Here is a 15,725-nt window from a genome sequence, read left to right on the forward strand (position 1 = left end):
CTTCCCACCATTAGACAGTAGTCTGCGCAAGAAAACATCCAACAGTGACAGGACAACCAAGCAAATGACAAACGCTGTGCTGAATAAAGTCATCTTACATGACATTTCGTACAAAGGCCCAGATCATGGGGATGATCGCGCAGAAGCAGCAAGTATCAGAGCCACCGAACCTGAGGTGAGTTACACGAGGAGAAAGGGCGACATGGGGACAGGGGCTAGGGGCTCAGGGAACAGCTACCACAATGCAACCTCGGGTGTGGGGATGCCACTCATTGCGGGTACTGCCCTGGGATTTCCTTTTAGAAAGAATCGCTGGTTAAAGTGTAGTGCACAAAAAACCCAACTCCTCGATTACACTATTAGATAACATCCTTTAACTGCCCCACCCACCCTGTGTGAGTCTCACCCACTTCCCGCCTGCTCCCTCTAGTCTGAGAGTTGTATCTCCACAAAAAACACACAGTGGGGCTCAATGAGCTGCTCATGTCTGACATGGACACCTAAGCAGTGCTGGATTCACAACCTGAAAGCCTGCAAAGGAAAGTGTGCCCGGCAGAAGATAAGCTGCCTGGCAACTCAGAACCTTCTTCTAAGAGAAGTAAGACATGTCACAATGGAGTCTAAGCCTACCTGTCTTATGCCAGGACCTTAGAGCTGCAGGCAGGAGCACAAAGGTAAAAACATATATTGAGTCCCAACACGCTCACTGCGGTGGTTGGTCTCTGTGGCGCAATCGGTTAGCGCGTTCGGCTGTTAACCGAAAGGTTGGTGGTTCAAGCCCACCCAGGGACGTATGCTTTTGCCTACATCAAGTCCTGAATTAAAACACAGCTGTCTGGCTTTGCTCTTAGAGCTCTCGCTTTGCCTGCGTGACATGCTCTATCTCAACATTTCTATCTTCTCTCATCTCTTCACCTCTAGTCATTTCCACCAATAGGACTGGAAACGGGCCACCAAGCCTTCTACTTTAACCACAGGCGTACTGAGGGCCAATAAAAGGCACAGAAGCATTTCTTGATCCGGGGCTGAGAACTGCATGCACAGGGACCTCGTGGCGCAACGGTAGCGCGTCTGACTCCAGATCAGAAGGTTGCGTGTTCAAATCACGTCGGGGTCACTCTTTGACATTTTTTTCCCCACCAAGTCTATATCTCTGACTTCTAAAGCAAAGCCAAAAGAAGGGCGCTTTGCATTGGCTGGGAATCGAACCCGGGCCTCCCGCGTGTCAGGCGAGAATTCTACCACTGAACCACCAATGCTTCACTTACATAGGCTGAGCAGAGAGCCCTGCCGTAGACAGTAGTGATAAGGCCCATGCATTCGCATGGGACACCTATGAACAAAGTTTGCATGGCAAGCCTTGGACTGCCAAACGTTCACATGCTGATGGCAGGAATCAGATGCAGGAGACTGAAACTATGAATGTTTCTGCTTTTGCTAAGGACAGTGGTTTGGGGCCAGTGTTGTGCTTGACAGAGCACGACATCAGCCTGCTCTCTGGCTGCTCCCGGGAGAAGTGGCTGACAGAAAGCACCCTCCAGACCACCAGCAATCTTGTGTTTCACAACATGCCACTGTCACTGGACTTTCCTTCTGGGAAAGCCTAGTCACTGACCTGGCCAGATTCCCTGTCCTCCCCAAAATCCTGGGGAGAAACGGGCAGAGTTCTGCGCCCTGCGCCCTCTTTCGCGTCCCTAACGCGCTCCCAACGCGCCCTACAGCCCTGGTCGGGCACAGCCCTGGTCGGGCTCATACCACTGGGGCCTCTGCCGAGGAAGAGCCCCGGAAGCCTAGGGCCAGGCCTATTGCACAGGCATCTTAGACCAGGCCATTCCGGGATTGCTGTGTTTCACGTCCTGCCCTTCAACACTCCTGGGAGGGCTTTCCCTGAGAACCCTCATGTCTCTGCCCTCCCAGGAGGCTGTGGTTCTATGCAAAATAGGGGGTGCACCACGGGCCGTCCCCTTTCCTCTCTCTCGCCAATATCTTTCACCAAAGCTGAGCCCTGCAGGTAAATGTATCTATCTGGCTGAGGGGCCAGGGAGGGCCTTTGCCTGCAGTCTTACAAGCCAGAGTGCAGAGAAGGCAGCAGCTCTGGGACCGGGACTCTGCTCAAAGACATATCTAACATGCCACAGTGGAGCTGAGATGGGCAAGACACGTGTCTCACAGGCTGGCAGCACACCAAGACAGTGGCAGGAAACTATGCTAACAAGGAAAGAGAAAAGTCACGTGTCTCGTGGCCTTCCCACCATTAGACAGTAGTCTGCGCAAGAAAACATCCAACAGTGACAGGACAACCAAGCAAATGACAAACGCCGTGCTGAATAAAGTCATCTTACATGACATTTCGTACAAAGGCCCAGATCATGGGGATGATCGCGCAGCAGAAGCAGCAAGTATCAGAGCCACCGAACCTGGGGTGAGTTACACGAGGAGAAAGGGCGACATGGGGACAGGGGCTATGGGCTCAGGGAACAGCTACCACAATGCAACCTCGGGTGTGGGGATGCCACTCATTGCGGGTACTGCCCTGGGATTTCCTTTTAGAAAGAATCGCTGGTTAAAGTGTAGTGCACAAAAAACCCAACTCCTCGATTACACTATTAGATAACATCCTTTAACTGCCCCACCCACCCTGTGTGAGTCTCACCCACTTCCCGCCTGCTCCCTCTAGTGTGAGAGTTGTATCTCCACAAAAAACACACAGTGGGGCTCAATGAGCTGCTCATGTCTGACATGGACACCTAAGCAGTGCTGGATTCACAACCTGAAAGCCTGCAAAGGAAAGTGTGCCCGGCAGAAGATAAGCTGCCTGGCAACTCAGAACCTTCTTCTAAGAGAAGTAAGACATGTCACAATGGAGTCTAAGCCTACCTGTCTTATGCCAGGACCTTAGAGCTGCAGGCAGGAGCACAAAGGTAAAAACATATATTGAGTCCCAAAAGCTCACTGCGGTGGTTGGTCTCTGTGGCGCAATCGGTTAGCGCGTTCGGCTGTTAACCGAAAGGTTGGTGGTTCAAGCCCACCCAGGGACGTATGCTTTTGCCTACATCAAGTCCTGAATTAAAACACAGCTGTCTGGCTTTGCTCTTAGAGCTCTCGCTTTGCCTGCGTGACATGCTCTATCTCAACATTTCTATCTTCTCTCATCTCTTCACCTCTAGTCATTTCCACCAATAGGACTGGAAACGGGCCACCAAGCCTTCTACTTTAACCACAGGCGTACTGAGGGCCAATAAAAGGCACAGAAGCATTTCTTGATCCGGGGCTGAGAACTGCATGCACAGGGACCTCGTGGCGCAACGGTAGCGCGTCTGACTCCAGATCAGAAGGTTGCGTGTTCAAATCACGTCGGGGTCACTCTTTGACATTTTTTTGCCCACCAAGTCTATATCTCTGACTTCTAAAGCAAAGCCAAAAGAAGGGCGCTTTGCATTGGCCGGGAATCGAACCCGGGCCTCCCGCGTGGCAGGCGAGAATTCTACCACTGAACCACCAATGCTTCACTTACATAAGCTGAGCAGAGAGCCCTGCCGTAGACAGTAGTGATGAGGCCCATGCATTCGCATGGGACACCTATGAACAAAGTTTGCATGGCAAGCCTTGGACTGCCAAACGTTCACATGCTGATGGCAGGAATCAGATGCAGGAGACTGAAACTATGAATGTTTCTGCTTTTGCTAAGGACAGTGGTTTGGGGCCAGTGTTGTGCTTGACAGAGCACGACATCAGCCTGCTCTCTGGCTGCTCCCGGGAGAAGTGGCTGACAGAAAGCACCCTCCAGACCACCAGCAATCTTGTGTTTCACAACATGCCACTGTCACTGGACTTTCCTTCTGGGAAAGCCTAGTCACTGACCTGGCCAGATTCCTTGTCCTCCCCAAAATCCTGGGGAGAAACGGGCAGAGTTCTGCGCCCTGCGCCCTCTTTCGCATCCCTAACGCGCTCCCAACGCGCCCTACAGCCCTGGTCGGGCACAGCCCTGGTCGGGCTCATACCACTGGGGCCTCTGCCGAGGAAGAGCCCCGGAAGCCTAGGGCCAGGCCTATTGCACAGGCATCTTAGACCAGGCCATTCCGGGATTGCTGTGTTTCACGTCCTGCCCTTCAACACTCCTGGGAGGGCTTTCCCTGAGAACCCTCATGTCTCTGCCCTCCCAGGAGGCTGTGGTTCTATGCAAAATAGGGGGTGCACCACGGGCCGTCCCCTTTCCTCTCTCTCGCCAATATCTTTCACCAAAGCTGAGCCCTGCAGGTAAATGTATCTATCTGGCTGAGGGGCCAAGGAGGGCCTTTGCCTGCAGTCTTACAAGCCAGAGTGCAGAGAAGGCAGCAGCTCTGGGACCGGGACTCTGCTCAAAGACATATCTAACATGCCACAGTGGAGCTGAGATCGGCAAGACACGTGTCTCACAGGCTGGCAGCACACCAAGACAGTGGCAGGAAACTATGCTAACAAGGAAAGAGAAAAGTCACGTGTCTCGTGGCCTTCCCACCATTAGACAGTAGTCTGCGCAAGAAAACATCCAACAGTGACAGGACAACCAAGCAAATGACAAACGCCGTGCTGAATAAAGTCATCTTACATGACATTTCGTACAAAGGCCCAGATCATGGGGATGATCGCGCAGCAGAAGCAGCAAGTATCAGAGCCACCGAACCTGGGGTGAGTTACACGAGGAGAAAGGGCGACATGGGGACAGGGGCTATGGGCTCAGGGAACAGCTACCACAATGCAACCTCGGGTGTGGGGATGCCACTCATTGCGGGTACTGCCCTGGGATTTCCTTTTAGAAAGAATCGCTGGTTAAAGTGTAGTGCACAAAAAACCCAACTCCTCGATTACACTATTAGATAACATCCTTTAACTGCCCCACCCACCCTGTGTGAGTCTCACCCACTTCCCGCCTGCTCCCTCTAGTCTGAGAGTTGTATCTCCACAAAAAACACACAGTGGGGCTCAATGAGCTGCTCATGTCTGACATGGACACCTAAGCAGTGCTGGATTCACAACCTGAAAGCCTGCAAAGGAAAGTGTGCCCGGCAGAAGATAAGCTGCCTGGCAACTCAGAACCTTCTTCTAAGAGAAGTAAGACATGTCACAATGGAGTCTAAGCCTACCTGTCTTATGCCAGGACCTTAGAGCTGCAGGCAGGAGCACAAAGGTAAAAACATATATTGAGTCCCAACACGCTCACTGCGGTGGTTGGTCTCTGTGGCGCAATTGGTTAGCGCGTTCGGCTGTTAACCGAAAGGTTGGTGGTTCAAGCCCACCCAGGGACGTATGCTTTTGCCTACATCAAGTCCTGAATTAAAACACAGCTGTCTGGCTTTGCTCTTAGAGCTCTCGCTTTGCCTGCATGACATGCTCTATCTCAACATTTCTATCTTCTCTCATCTCTTCACCTCTAGTCATTTCCACCAATAGGACTGGAAACGGGCCACCAAGCCTTCTACTTTAACCACAGGCGTTCTGAGGGCCAATAAAAGGCACAGAAGCATTTCTTGATCCGGGGCTGAGAACTGCATGCACAGGGACCTCGTGGCGCAACGGTAGCGCGTCTGACTCCAGATCAGAAGGTTGCGTGTTCAAATCACGTCGGGGTCACTCTTTGACATTTTTTCCCCACCAAGTCTATATCTCTGACTTCTAAAGCAAAGCCAAAAGAAGGACGCTTTGCATTGGCCGGGAATCGAACCCGGGCCTACCGCGTGGCAGGCGAGAATTCTACCACTGAACCACCAATGCTTCACTTACATAGGCTGAGCAGAGAGCCCTGCCGTAGACAGTAGTGATGAGGCCCATGCATTCGCATGGGACACCTATGAACAAAGTTTGCATGGCAAGCCTTGGACTGCCAAACGTTCACATGCTGATGGCAGGAATCAGATGCAGGAGACTGAAACTATGAATGTTTCTGCTTTTGCTAAGGACAGTGGTTTGGGGCCAGTGTTGTGCTTGACAGAGCACGACATCAGCCTGCTCTCTGGCTGCTCCCGGGAGATGTGGCTGACAGAAAGCACCCTCCAGACCACCAGCAATCTTGTGTTTCACAACATGCCACTGTCACTGGACTTTCCTTCTGGGAAAGCCTAGTCACTGACCTGGCCAGATTCCCTGTCCTCCCCAAAATCCTGGGGAGAAACGGGCAGAGTTCTGCGCCCTGCGCCCTCTTTCGCGTCCCTAACACGCTCCCAACGCGCCCTACAGCCCTGGTCGGGCACAGCCCTGGTCGGGCTCATACCACTGGGGCCTCTGCCGAGGAAGAGCCCCGGAAGCCTAGGGCCAGGCCTATTGCACAGGCATCTTAGACCAGGCCATTCCGGGATTGCTGTGTTTCACGTCCTGCCCTTCAACACTCCTGGGAGGGCTTTCCCTGAGAACCCTCATGTCTCTGCCCTCCCAGGAGGCTGTGGTTCTATGCAAAATAGGGGGTGCACCACGGGCCGTCCCCTTTCCTCTCTCTCGCCAATATCTTTCACCAAAGCTGAGCCCTGCAGGTAAATGTATCTATCTGGCTGAGGGGCCAGGGAGGGCCTTTGCCTGCAGTCTTACAAGCCAGAGTGCAGAGAAGGCAGCAGCTCTGGGACCGGGACTCTGCTCAAAGACATATCTAACATGCCACAGTGGAGCTGAGATGGGCAAGACACGTGTCTTACAGGCAGGCAGCACAACAAGACAGTGGCAGGAAACTATGCTAACAAGGAAAGAGAAAAGTCACGTGTCTCGTGGCCTTCCCACCATTAGACAGTAGTCTGCGCAAGAAAACATCCAACAGTGACAGGACAACCAAGCAAATGACAAACGCCGTGCTGAATAAAGTCATCTTACATGACATTTCGTACAAAGGCCCAGATCATGGGGATGATCGCGCAGCAGAAGCAGCAAGTATCAGAGCCACCGAACCTGGGGTGAGTTACACGAGGAGAAAGGGCGACATGGGGACAGGGGCTATGGGCTCAGGGAACAGCTACCACAATGCAACCTCGGGTGTGGGGATGCCACTCATTGCGGGTACTGCCCTGGGATTTCCTTTTAGAAAGAATCGCTGGTTAAAGTGTAGTGCACAAAAAACTCAACTCCTCGATTACACTATAAGATAACATCCTTTAACTGCCCCACCCACCCTGTGTGAGTCTCACCCACTTCCCGCCTGCTCCCTCTAGTCTGAGAGTTGTATCTCCACAAAAAACACACAGTGGGGCTCAATGAGCTGCTCATGTCTGACATGGACACCTAAGCAGTGCTGGATTCACAACCTGAAAGCCTGCAAAGGAAAGTGTGCCCGGCAGAAGATAAGCTGCCTGGCAACTCAGAACCTTCTTCTAAGAGAAGTAAGACATGTCACAATGGAGTCTAAGCCTACCTGTCTTATGCCAGGACCTTAGAGCTGCAGGCAGGAGCACAAAGGTAAAAACATATATTGAGTCCCAAAAGCTCACTGCGGTGGTTGGTCTCTGTGGCGCAATCGGTTAGCGCGTTCGGCTGTTAACCGAAAGGTTGGTGGTTCAAGCCCACCCAGGGACGTATGCTTTTGCCTACATCAAGTCCTGAATTAAAACACAGCTGTCTGGCTTTGCTCTTAGAGCTCTCGCTTTGCCTGCGTGACATGCTCTATCTCAACATTTCTATCTTCTCTCATCTCTTCACCTCTAGTCATTTCCACCAATAGGACTGGAAACGGGCCACCAAGCCTTCTACTTTAACCACAGGCGTACTGAGGGCCAATAAAAGGCACAGAAGCATTTCTTGATCCGGGGCTGAAAACTGCATGCACAGGGACCTCGTGGCGCAACGGTAGCGCGTCTGACTCCAGATCAGAAGGTTGCGTGTTCAAATCACGTCGGGGTCACTCTTTGACATTTTTTTGCCCACCAAGTCTATATCTCTGACTTCTAAAGCAAAGCCAAAAGAAGGGCGCTTTGCATTGGCCGGGAATCGAACCCGGGCCTCCCGCGTGGCAGGCGAGAATTCTACCACTGAACCACCAATGCTTCACTTACATAGGCTGAGCAGAGAGCCCTGCCGTAGACAGTAGTGATGAGGCCCATGCATTCGCATGGGACACCTATGAACAAAGTTTGCATGGCAAGCCTTGGACTGCCAAACGTTCACATGCTGATGGCAGGAATCAGATGCAGGAGACTGAAACTATGAATGTTTCTGCTTTTGCTAAGGACAGTGGTTTGGGGCCAGTGTTGTGCTTGACAGAGCACGACATCAGCCTGCTCTCTGGCTGCTCCCGGGAGAAGTGGCTGACAGAAAGCACCCTCCAGACCACCAGCAATCTTGTGTTTCACAACATGCCACTGTCACTGGACTTTCCTTCTGGGAAAGCCTAGTCACTGACCTGGCCAGATTCCCTGTCCTCCCCAAAATCCTGGGGAGAAACGGGCAGAGTTCTGCGCCCTGCGCCCTCTTTCGCGTCCCTAACGCGCTCCCAACGCGCCCTACAGCCCTGGTCGGGCACAGCCCTGGTCGGGCTCATACCACTGGGGCCTCTGCCGAGGAAGAGCCCCGGAAGCCTAGGGCCAGGCCTATTGCACAGGCATCTTAGACCAGGCCATTCCGGGATTGCTGTGTTTCACGTCCTGCCATTCAACACTCCTGGGAGGGCTTTCCCTGAGAACCCTCATGTCTCTGCCCTCCCAGGAGGCTGTGGTTCTATGCAAAATAGGGGGTGCACCACGGGCCGTCCCCTTTCCTCTCTCTCGCCAATATCTTTCACCAAAGCTGAGCCCTGCAGGTAAATGTATCTATCTGGCTGAGGGGCCAGGGAGGGCCTTTGCCTGCAGTCTTACAAGCCAGAGTGCAGAGAAGGCGGCAGCTCTGGGACCGGGACTCTGCTCAAAGACATATCTAACATGCCACAGTGGAGCTGAGATGGGCAAGACACGTGTCTCACAGGCAGGCAGCACAACAAGACAGTGGCAGGAAACTATGCTAACAAGGAAAGAGAAAAGTCACGTGTCTCGTGGCCTTCCCACCATTAGACAGTAGTCTGCGCAAGAAAACATCCAACAGTGACAGGACAACCAAGCAAATGACAAACGCCGTGCTGAATAAAGTCATCTTACATGACATTTCGTACAAAGGCCCAGATCATGGGGATGATCGCGCAGAAGCAGCAAGTATCAGAGCCACCGAACCTGAGGTGAGTTACACGAGGAGAAAGGGCGACATGGGGACAGGGGCTAGGGGCTCAGGGAACAGCTACCACAATGCAACCTCGGGTGTGGGGATGCCACTCATTGCGGGTAATGCCCTGGGATTTCCTTTTAGAAAGAATCGCTGGTTAAAGTGTAGTGCACAAAAAACACAACTCCTCGATTACACTATTAGATAACATCCTTTAACTGCCCCACCCACCCTGTGTGAGTCATACCCACTTCCCGCCTGCTCCCTCTAGTCTGAGAGTTGTATCTCCACAAAAAACACACAGTGGGGCTCAATGAGCTGCTCATGTCTGACATGGACACCTAAGCAGTGCTGGATTCACAACCTGAAAGCCTGCAAAGGAAAGTGTGCCCGGCAGAAGATAAGCTGCCTGGCAACTCAGAACCTTCTTCTAAGAGAAGTAAGACATGTCACAATGGAGTCTAAGCCTACCTGTCTTATGCCAGGACCTTAGAGCTGCAGGCAGGAGCACAAAGGTAAAAACATATATTGAGTCCCAACACGCTCACTGCGGTGGTTGGTCTCTGTGGCGCAATCGGTTAGCGCGTTCGGCTGTTAACCGAAAGGTTGGTGGTTCAAGCCCACCCAGGGACGTATGCTTTTGCCTACATCAAGTCCTGAATTAAAACACAGCTGTCTGGCTTTGCTCTTAGAGCTCTCGCTTTGCCTGCGTGACATGCTCTATCTCAACATTTCTATCTTCTCTCATCTCTTCACCTCTAGTCATTTCCACCAATAGGACTGGAAACGGGCCACCAAGCCTTCTACTTTAACCACAGGTGTACTGAGGGCCAATAAAAGGCACAGAAGCATTTCTTGATCCGGGGCTGAGAACTGCATGCACAGGGACCTCGTGGCGCAACGGTAGCGCGTCTGACTCCAGATCAGAAGGTTGCGTGTTCAAATCACGTCGGGGTCACTCTTTGACATTTTTTTCCCCACCAAGTCTATATCTCTGACTTCTAAAGCAAAGCCAAAAGAAGGGCGCTTTGCATTGGCCGGGAATCGAACCCGGGCCTCCCGCGTGGCAGGCGAGAATTCTACCACTGAACCACCAATGCTTCACTTACATAGGCTGAGCAGAGAGCCCTGCCGTAGACAGTAGTGATGAGGCCCATGCATTCGCATGGGACACCTATGAACAAAGTTTGCATGGCAAGCCTTGGACTGCCAAACGTTCACATGCTGATGGCAGGAATCAGATGCAGGAGACTGAAACTATGAATGTTTCTGCTTTTGCTAAGGACAGTGGTTTGGGGCCAGTGTTGTGCTTGACAGAGCACGACATCAGCCTGCTCTCTGGCTGCTCCCGGGAGAAGTGGCTGACAGAAAGCACCCTCCAGACCACCAGCAATCTTGTGTTTCACAACATGCCACTGTCACTGGACTTTCCTTCTGGGAAAGCCTAGTCACTGACCTGGCCAGATTCCCTGTCCTCCCCAAAATCCTGGGGAGAAACGGGCAGAGTTCTGCGCCCTGCGCCCTCTTTCGCGTCCCTAACGCGCTCCCAACGCGCCCTACAGCCCTGGTCGGGCACAGCCCTGGTCGGGCTCATACCACTGGGGCCTCTGCCGAGGAAGAGCCCCGGAAGCCTAGGGCCAGGCCTATTGCACAGGCATCTTAGACCAGGCCATTCCGGGATTGCTGTGTTTCACGTCCTGCCCTTCAACACTCCTGGGAGGGCTTTCCCTGAGAACCCTCATGTCTCTGCCCTCCCAGGAGGCTGTGGTTCTATGCAAAATAGGGGGTGCACCACGGGCCGTCCCCTTTCCTCTCTCTCGCCAATATCTTTCACCAAAGCTGAGCCCTGCAGGTAAATGTATCTATCTGGCTGAGGGGCCAGGGAGGGCCTTTGCCTGCAGTCTTACAAGCCAGAGTGCAGAGAAGGCAGCAGCTCTGGGACCGGGACTCTGCTCAAAGACATATCTAACATGCCACAGTGGAGCTGAGATGGGCAAGACACGTGTCTCACAGGCAGGCAGCACAACAAGACAGTGGCAGGAAACTATGCTAACAAGGAAAGAGAAAAGTCACGTGTCTCGTGGCCTTCCCACCATTAGACAGTAGTCTGCGCAAGAAAACATCCAACAGTGACAGGACAACCAAGCAAATGACAAACGCCGTGCTGAATAAAGTCATCTTACATGACATTTCGTACAAAGGCCCAGATCATGGGGATGATCGCGCGGCAGAAGCAGCAAGTATCAGAGCCACCGAACCTGGGGTGAGTTACACGAGGAGAAAGGGCGACATGGGGACAGGGGCTAGGGGCTCAGGGAACAGCTACCACAATGCAACCTCGGGTGTGGGGATGCCACTCATTGCGGGTACTGCCCTGGGATTTCCTTTTAGAAAGAATCGCTGGTTAAAGTGTAGTGCACAAAAAACCCAACTCCTCGATTACACTATTAGATAACATCCTTTAACTGCCCCACCCACCCTGTGTGAGTCTCACCCACTTCCCGCCTGCTCCCTCTAGTCTGAGAGTTGTATCTCCACAAAAAACACACAGTGGGGCTCAATGAGCTGCTCATGTCTGACATGGACACCTAAGCAGTGCTGGATTCACAACCTGAAAGCCTGCAAAGGAAAGTGTGCCCGGCAGAAGATAAGCTGCCTGGCAACTCAGAACCTTCTTCTAAGAGAAGTAAGACATGTCACAATGGAGTCTAAGCCTACCTGTCTTATGCCAGGACCTTAGAGCTGCAGGCAGGAGCACAAAGGTAAAAACATATATTTAGTCCCAACACGCTCACTGCGGTGGTTGGTCTCTGTGGCGCAATCGGTTAGAGCGTTCGGCTGTTAACTGAAAGGTTGGTGGTTCAAGCCCACCCAGGGACGTATGCTTTTGCCTACATCAAGTCCTGAATTAAAACACAGCTGTCTGGCTTTGCTCTTAGAGCTCTCGCTTTGCCTGCGTGACATGCTCTATCTCAACATTTCTATCTTCTCTCATCTCTTCACCTCTAGTCATTTCCACCAATAGGACTGGAAACGGGCCACCAAGCCTTCTACTTTAACCACAGGCGTACTGAGGGCCAATAAAAGGCACAGAAGCATTTCTTGATCCGGGGCTGAGAACTGCATGCACAGGGACCTTGTGGCGCAACCGTAGCGCGTCTGACTCCAGATCAGAAGGTTGCGTGTTCAAAACACGTCGGGGTCACTCTTTGACATTTTTTTCCCCACCAAGTCTATATCTCTGACTTCTAAAGCAAAGCCAAAAGAAGGGCGCTTTGCATTGGCCAGGAATCGAACCCGGGCCTCCCGCGGGGCAGGCGAGAATTCTACCACTGAACCATCAATGCTTCACTTACATAGGCTGAGCAAAGAGCCCTGCCGTAGACAGTAGTGATGAGGCCCATGCATTCGCATGGGACACCTATGAACAAAGTTTGCATGGCAAGCCTTGGACTGCCAAACGTTCACATGCTGATTGCAGGAATCAGATGCAGGAGACTGAAACTATGAATGTTTCTGCTTTTGCTAAAGACAGTGGTTTGGGGCCAGTGTTGTGCTTGACAGAGCACGACATCAGCCTGCTCTCTGGCTGCTCCCGGGAGAAGTGGCTGACAGAAAGCACCCTCCAGACCACCAGCAATCTTGTGTTTCACAACATGCCACTGTCACTGGACTTTCCTTCTGGGAAAGCCTAGTCACTGACCTGGCCAGATTCCCTGTCCTCCCCAAAATCCTGGGGAGAAACGGGCAGAGTTCTGCGCCCTGCGCCCTCTTTCGCGTCCCTAACGCGCTCCCAACGCGCCCTACAGCCCTGGTCGGGCACAGCCCTGGTCGGGCTCATACCACTGGGGCCTCTGCCGAGGAAGAGCCCCGGAAGCCTAGGGCCAGGCCTATTGCACAGGCATCTTAGACCAGGCCATTCCGGGATTGCTGTGTTTCACGTCCTGCCCTTCAACACTCCTGGGAGGGCTTTCCCTGAGAACCCTCATGTCTCTGCCCTCCCAGGAGGCTGTGGTTCTATGCAAAATAGGGGGTGCACCACGGGCCGTCCCCTTTCCTCTCTCTCGCCAATATCTTTCACCAAAGCTGAGCCCTGCAGGTAAATGTATCTATCTGGCTGAGGGGCGAGGGAGGGCCTTTGCCTGCAGTCTTACAAGCCAGAGTGCAGAGAAGGCAGCAGCTCTGGGACCGGGACTCTGCTCAAAGACATATCTAACATGCCACAGTGGAGCTGAGATGGGCAAGACACGTGTCTCACAGGCTGGCAGCACACCAAGACAGTGGCAGGAAACTATGCTAACAAGGAAAGAGAAAAGTCACGTGTCTCGTGGCCTTCCCACCATTAGACAGTAGTCTGCGCAAGAAAACATCCAACAGTGACAGGACAACCAAGCAAATGACAAACGCCGTGCTGAATAAAGTCATCTTACATGACATTTCGTACAAAGGCCCAGATCATGGGGATGATCGCGCAGCAGAAGCAGCAAGTATCAGAGCCACCGAACCTGGGGTGAGTTACACGAGGAGAAAGGGCGACATGGGGACAGGGGCTATGGGCTCAGGGAACAGCTACCACAATGCAACCTCGGGTGTGGGGATGCCACTCATTGCGGGTACTGCCCTGGGATTTCCTTTTAGAAAGAATCGCTGGTTAAAGTGTAGTGCACAAAAAACCCAACTCCTCGATTACACTATTAGATAACATCCTTTAACTGCCCCACCCACCCTGTGTGAGTCTCACCCACTTCCCGCCTGCTCCCTCTAGTCTGAGAGTTGTATCTCCACAAAAAACACACAGTGGGGCTCAATGAGCTGCTCATGTCTGACATGGACACCTAAGCAGTGCTGGATTCACAACCTGAAAGCCTGCAAAGGAAAGTGTGCCCGGCAGAAGATAAGCTGCCTGGCAACTCAGAACCTTCTTCTAAGAGAAGTAAGACATGTCACAATGGAGTCTAAGCCTACCTGTCTTATGCCAGGACCTTAGAGCTGCAGGCAGGAGCACAAAGGTAAAAACATATATTGAGTCCCAACACGCTCACTGCGGTGGTTGGTCTCTGTGGCGCAATCGGTTAGCGTGTTCGGCTGTTAACCGAAAGGTTGGTGGTTCAAGCCCACCCAGGGACGTATGCTTTTGCCTACATCAAGTCCTGAATTAAAACACAGCTGTCTGGCTTTGCTCTTAGAGCTCTCGCTTTGCCTGCGTGACATGCTCTATCTCAACATTTCTATCTTCTCTCATCTCTTCACCTCTAGTCATTTCCACCAATAGGACTGGAAACGGGACACCAAGCCTTCTACTTTAACCACAGGCGTACTGAGGGCCAATAAAAGGCACAGAAGCATTTCTTGATCCGGGGCTGAGAACTGCATGCACAGGGACCTCGTGGCGCAACGGTAGCGCGTCTGACTCCAGATCAGAAGGTTGCATGTTCAAATCACGTCGGGGTCACTCTTTGACATTTTTTTGCCCACCAAGTCTATATCTCTGACTTCTAAAGCAAAGCCAAAAGAAGGGCGCTTTGCATAGGCCGGGAATCGAACCCGGGCCTCCCGCGTGGCAGGCGAGAATTCTACCACTGAACCACCAATGCTTCACTTACATAGGCTGAGCAGAGAGCCCTGCCGTAGACAGTAGTGATGAGGCCCATGCATTCGCATGGGACACCTATGAACAAAGTTTGCATGGCAAGCCTTGGACTGCCAAACGTTCACATGCTGATGGCAGGAATCAGATGCAGGAGACTGAAACTATGAATGTTTCTGCTTTTGCTAAGGACAGTGGTTTGGGGCCAGTGTTGTGCTTGACAGAGCACGACATCAGCCTGCTCTCTGGCTGCTCCCGGGAGAAGTGGCTGACAGAAAGCACCCTCCAGACCACCAGCAATCTTGTGTTTCACAACATGCCACTGTCACTGGACTTTCCTTCTGGGAAAGCCTAGTCACTGACCTGGCCAGATTCCCTGTCCTCCCCAAAATCCTGGGGAGAAACGGGCAGAGTTCTGCGCCCTGCACCCTGTTTCGCGTCCCTAACGCGCTCCCAACGCGCCCTACAGCCCTGGTCGGGCACAGCCCTGGTCGGGCTCATACCACTGGGGCCTCTGCCGAGGAAGAGCCCCGGAAGCCTAGGGCCAGGCCTATTGCACAGGCATCTTAGACCAGGCCATTCCGGGATTGCTGTGTTTCACGTCCTGCCCTTCAACACTCCTGGGAGGGCTTTCCCTGAGAACCCTCCTGTCTCTGCCCTCCCAGGAGGCTGTGGTTCTATGCAAAATAGGGGGTGCACCACGGGCCGTCCCCTTTCCTCTCTCTCGCCAATATCTTTCACCAAAGCTGAGCCCTGCAGGTAAATGTATCTATCTGGCTGAGGGGCCAGGGAGGGCCTTTGCCTGCAGTCTTACAAGCCAGAGTGCAGAGAAGGCAGCAGCTCTGGGACCGGGACTCTGCTCAAAGACATATCTAACATGCCACAGTGGAGCTGAGATGGGCAAGACACGTGTCTCACAGGCAGGCAGCACAACAAGACAGTGGCAGGAAACTATGCTAACAAGGAAAGAGAAAAGTCACGTGTCTCGTGGCCTTCC

The 15,725-nt window shown here is 52.7% G+C and overlaps 15 non-coding genes across 15 annotated transcripts; 11 read left to right on the top strand and 4 right to left on the bottom strand.

The window, feature by feature from the left end:
* Positions 1–718: 718 nt before the first annotated feature.
* Positions 719–792, top strand: TRNAN-GUU (transfer RNA asparagine (anticodon GUU)). Its single transcript has one exon. It is a non-coding gene; the product is annotated as a tRNA-Asn (tRNA).
* Positions 793–1,045: 253 nt separating this feature from the next.
* On the top strand, positions 1,046–1,117 carry TRNAW-CCA (transfer RNA tryptophan (anticodon CCA)). The gene has a single exon. It is a non-coding gene; the product is annotated as a tRNA-Trp (tRNA).
* A 71-nt stretch (positions 1,118–1,188) lies between these two features.
* TRNAV-GAC (transfer RNA valine (anticodon GAC)) lies at positions 1,189–1,259 on the bottom strand. The gene has a single exon. It is a non-coding gene; the product is annotated as a tRNA-Val (tRNA).
* Positions 1,260–2,964: 1,705 nt separating this feature from the next.
* TRNAN-GUU (transfer RNA asparagine (anticodon GUU)) lies at positions 2,965–3,038 on the top strand. Its single transcript has one exon. It is a non-coding gene; the product is annotated as a tRNA-Asn (tRNA).
* Positions 3,039–3,291: 253 nt separating this feature from the next.
* Positions 3,292–3,363, top strand: TRNAW-CCA (transfer RNA tryptophan (anticodon CCA)). The gene has a single exon. It is a non-coding gene; the product is annotated as a tRNA-Trp (tRNA).
* Positions 3,364–3,434: 71 nt separating this feature from the next.
* On the bottom strand, positions 3,435–3,505 carry TRNAG-GCC (transfer RNA glycine (anticodon GCC)). The gene has a single exon. It is a non-coding gene; the product is annotated as a tRNA-Gly (tRNA).
* A 1,706-nt stretch (positions 3,506–5,211) lies between these two features.
* Positions 5,212–5,285, top strand: TRNAN-GUU (transfer RNA asparagine (anticodon GUU)). The gene has a single exon. It is a non-coding gene; the product is annotated as a tRNA-Asn (tRNA).
* A 253-nt stretch (positions 5,286–5,538) lies between these two features.
* On the top strand, positions 5,539–5,610 carry TRNAW-CCA (transfer RNA tryptophan (anticodon CCA)). The gene has a single exon. It is a non-coding gene; the product is annotated as a tRNA-Trp (tRNA).
* Positions 5,611–7,456: 1,846 nt separating this feature from the next.
* Positions 7,457–7,530, top strand: TRNAN-GUU (transfer RNA asparagine (anticodon GUU)). Its single transcript has one exon. It is a non-coding gene; the product is annotated as a tRNA-Asn (tRNA).
* A 253-nt stretch (positions 7,531–7,783) lies between these two features.
* On the top strand, positions 7,784–7,855 carry TRNAW-CCA (transfer RNA tryptophan (anticodon CCA)). The gene has a single exon. It is a non-coding gene; the product is annotated as a tRNA-Trp (tRNA).
* A 71-nt stretch (positions 7,856–7,926) lies between these two features.
* On the bottom strand, positions 7,927–7,997 carry TRNAG-GCC (transfer RNA glycine (anticodon GCC)). The gene has a single exon. It is a non-coding gene; the product is annotated as a tRNA-Gly (tRNA).
* Positions 7,998–9,700: 1,703 nt separating this feature from the next.
* TRNAN-GUU (transfer RNA asparagine (anticodon GUU)) lies at positions 9,701–9,774 on the top strand. The gene has a single exon. It is a non-coding gene; the product is annotated as a tRNA-Asn (tRNA).
* A 253-nt stretch (positions 9,775–10,027) lies between these two features.
* TRNAW-CCA (transfer RNA tryptophan (anticodon CCA)) lies at positions 10,028–10,099 on the top strand. Its single transcript has one exon. It is a non-coding gene; the product is annotated as a tRNA-Trp (tRNA).
* Positions 10,100–10,170: 71 nt separating this feature from the next.
* Positions 10,171–10,241, bottom strand: TRNAG-GCC (transfer RNA glycine (anticodon GCC)). Its single transcript has one exon. It is a non-coding gene; the product is annotated as a tRNA-Gly (tRNA).
* Positions 10,242–14,194: 3,953 nt separating this feature from the next.
* On the top strand, positions 14,195–14,268 carry TRNAN-GUU (transfer RNA asparagine (anticodon GUU)). Its single transcript has one exon. It is a non-coding gene; the product is annotated as a tRNA-Asn (tRNA).
* The last annotated feature ends 1,457 nt before the right edge of the window (positions 14,269–15,725 follow it).

Source organism: Pleurodeles waltl, chromosome 4_1 (genome assembly GCF_031143425.1).
Source record: "Pleurodeles waltl isolate 20211129_DDA chromosome 4_1, aPleWal1.hap1.20221129, whole genome shotgun sequence".
In the NCBI taxonomy this organism is placed as follows: domain Eukaryota; kingdom Metazoa; phylum Chordata; class Amphibia; order Caudata; family Salamandridae; genus Pleurodeles; species Pleurodeles waltl.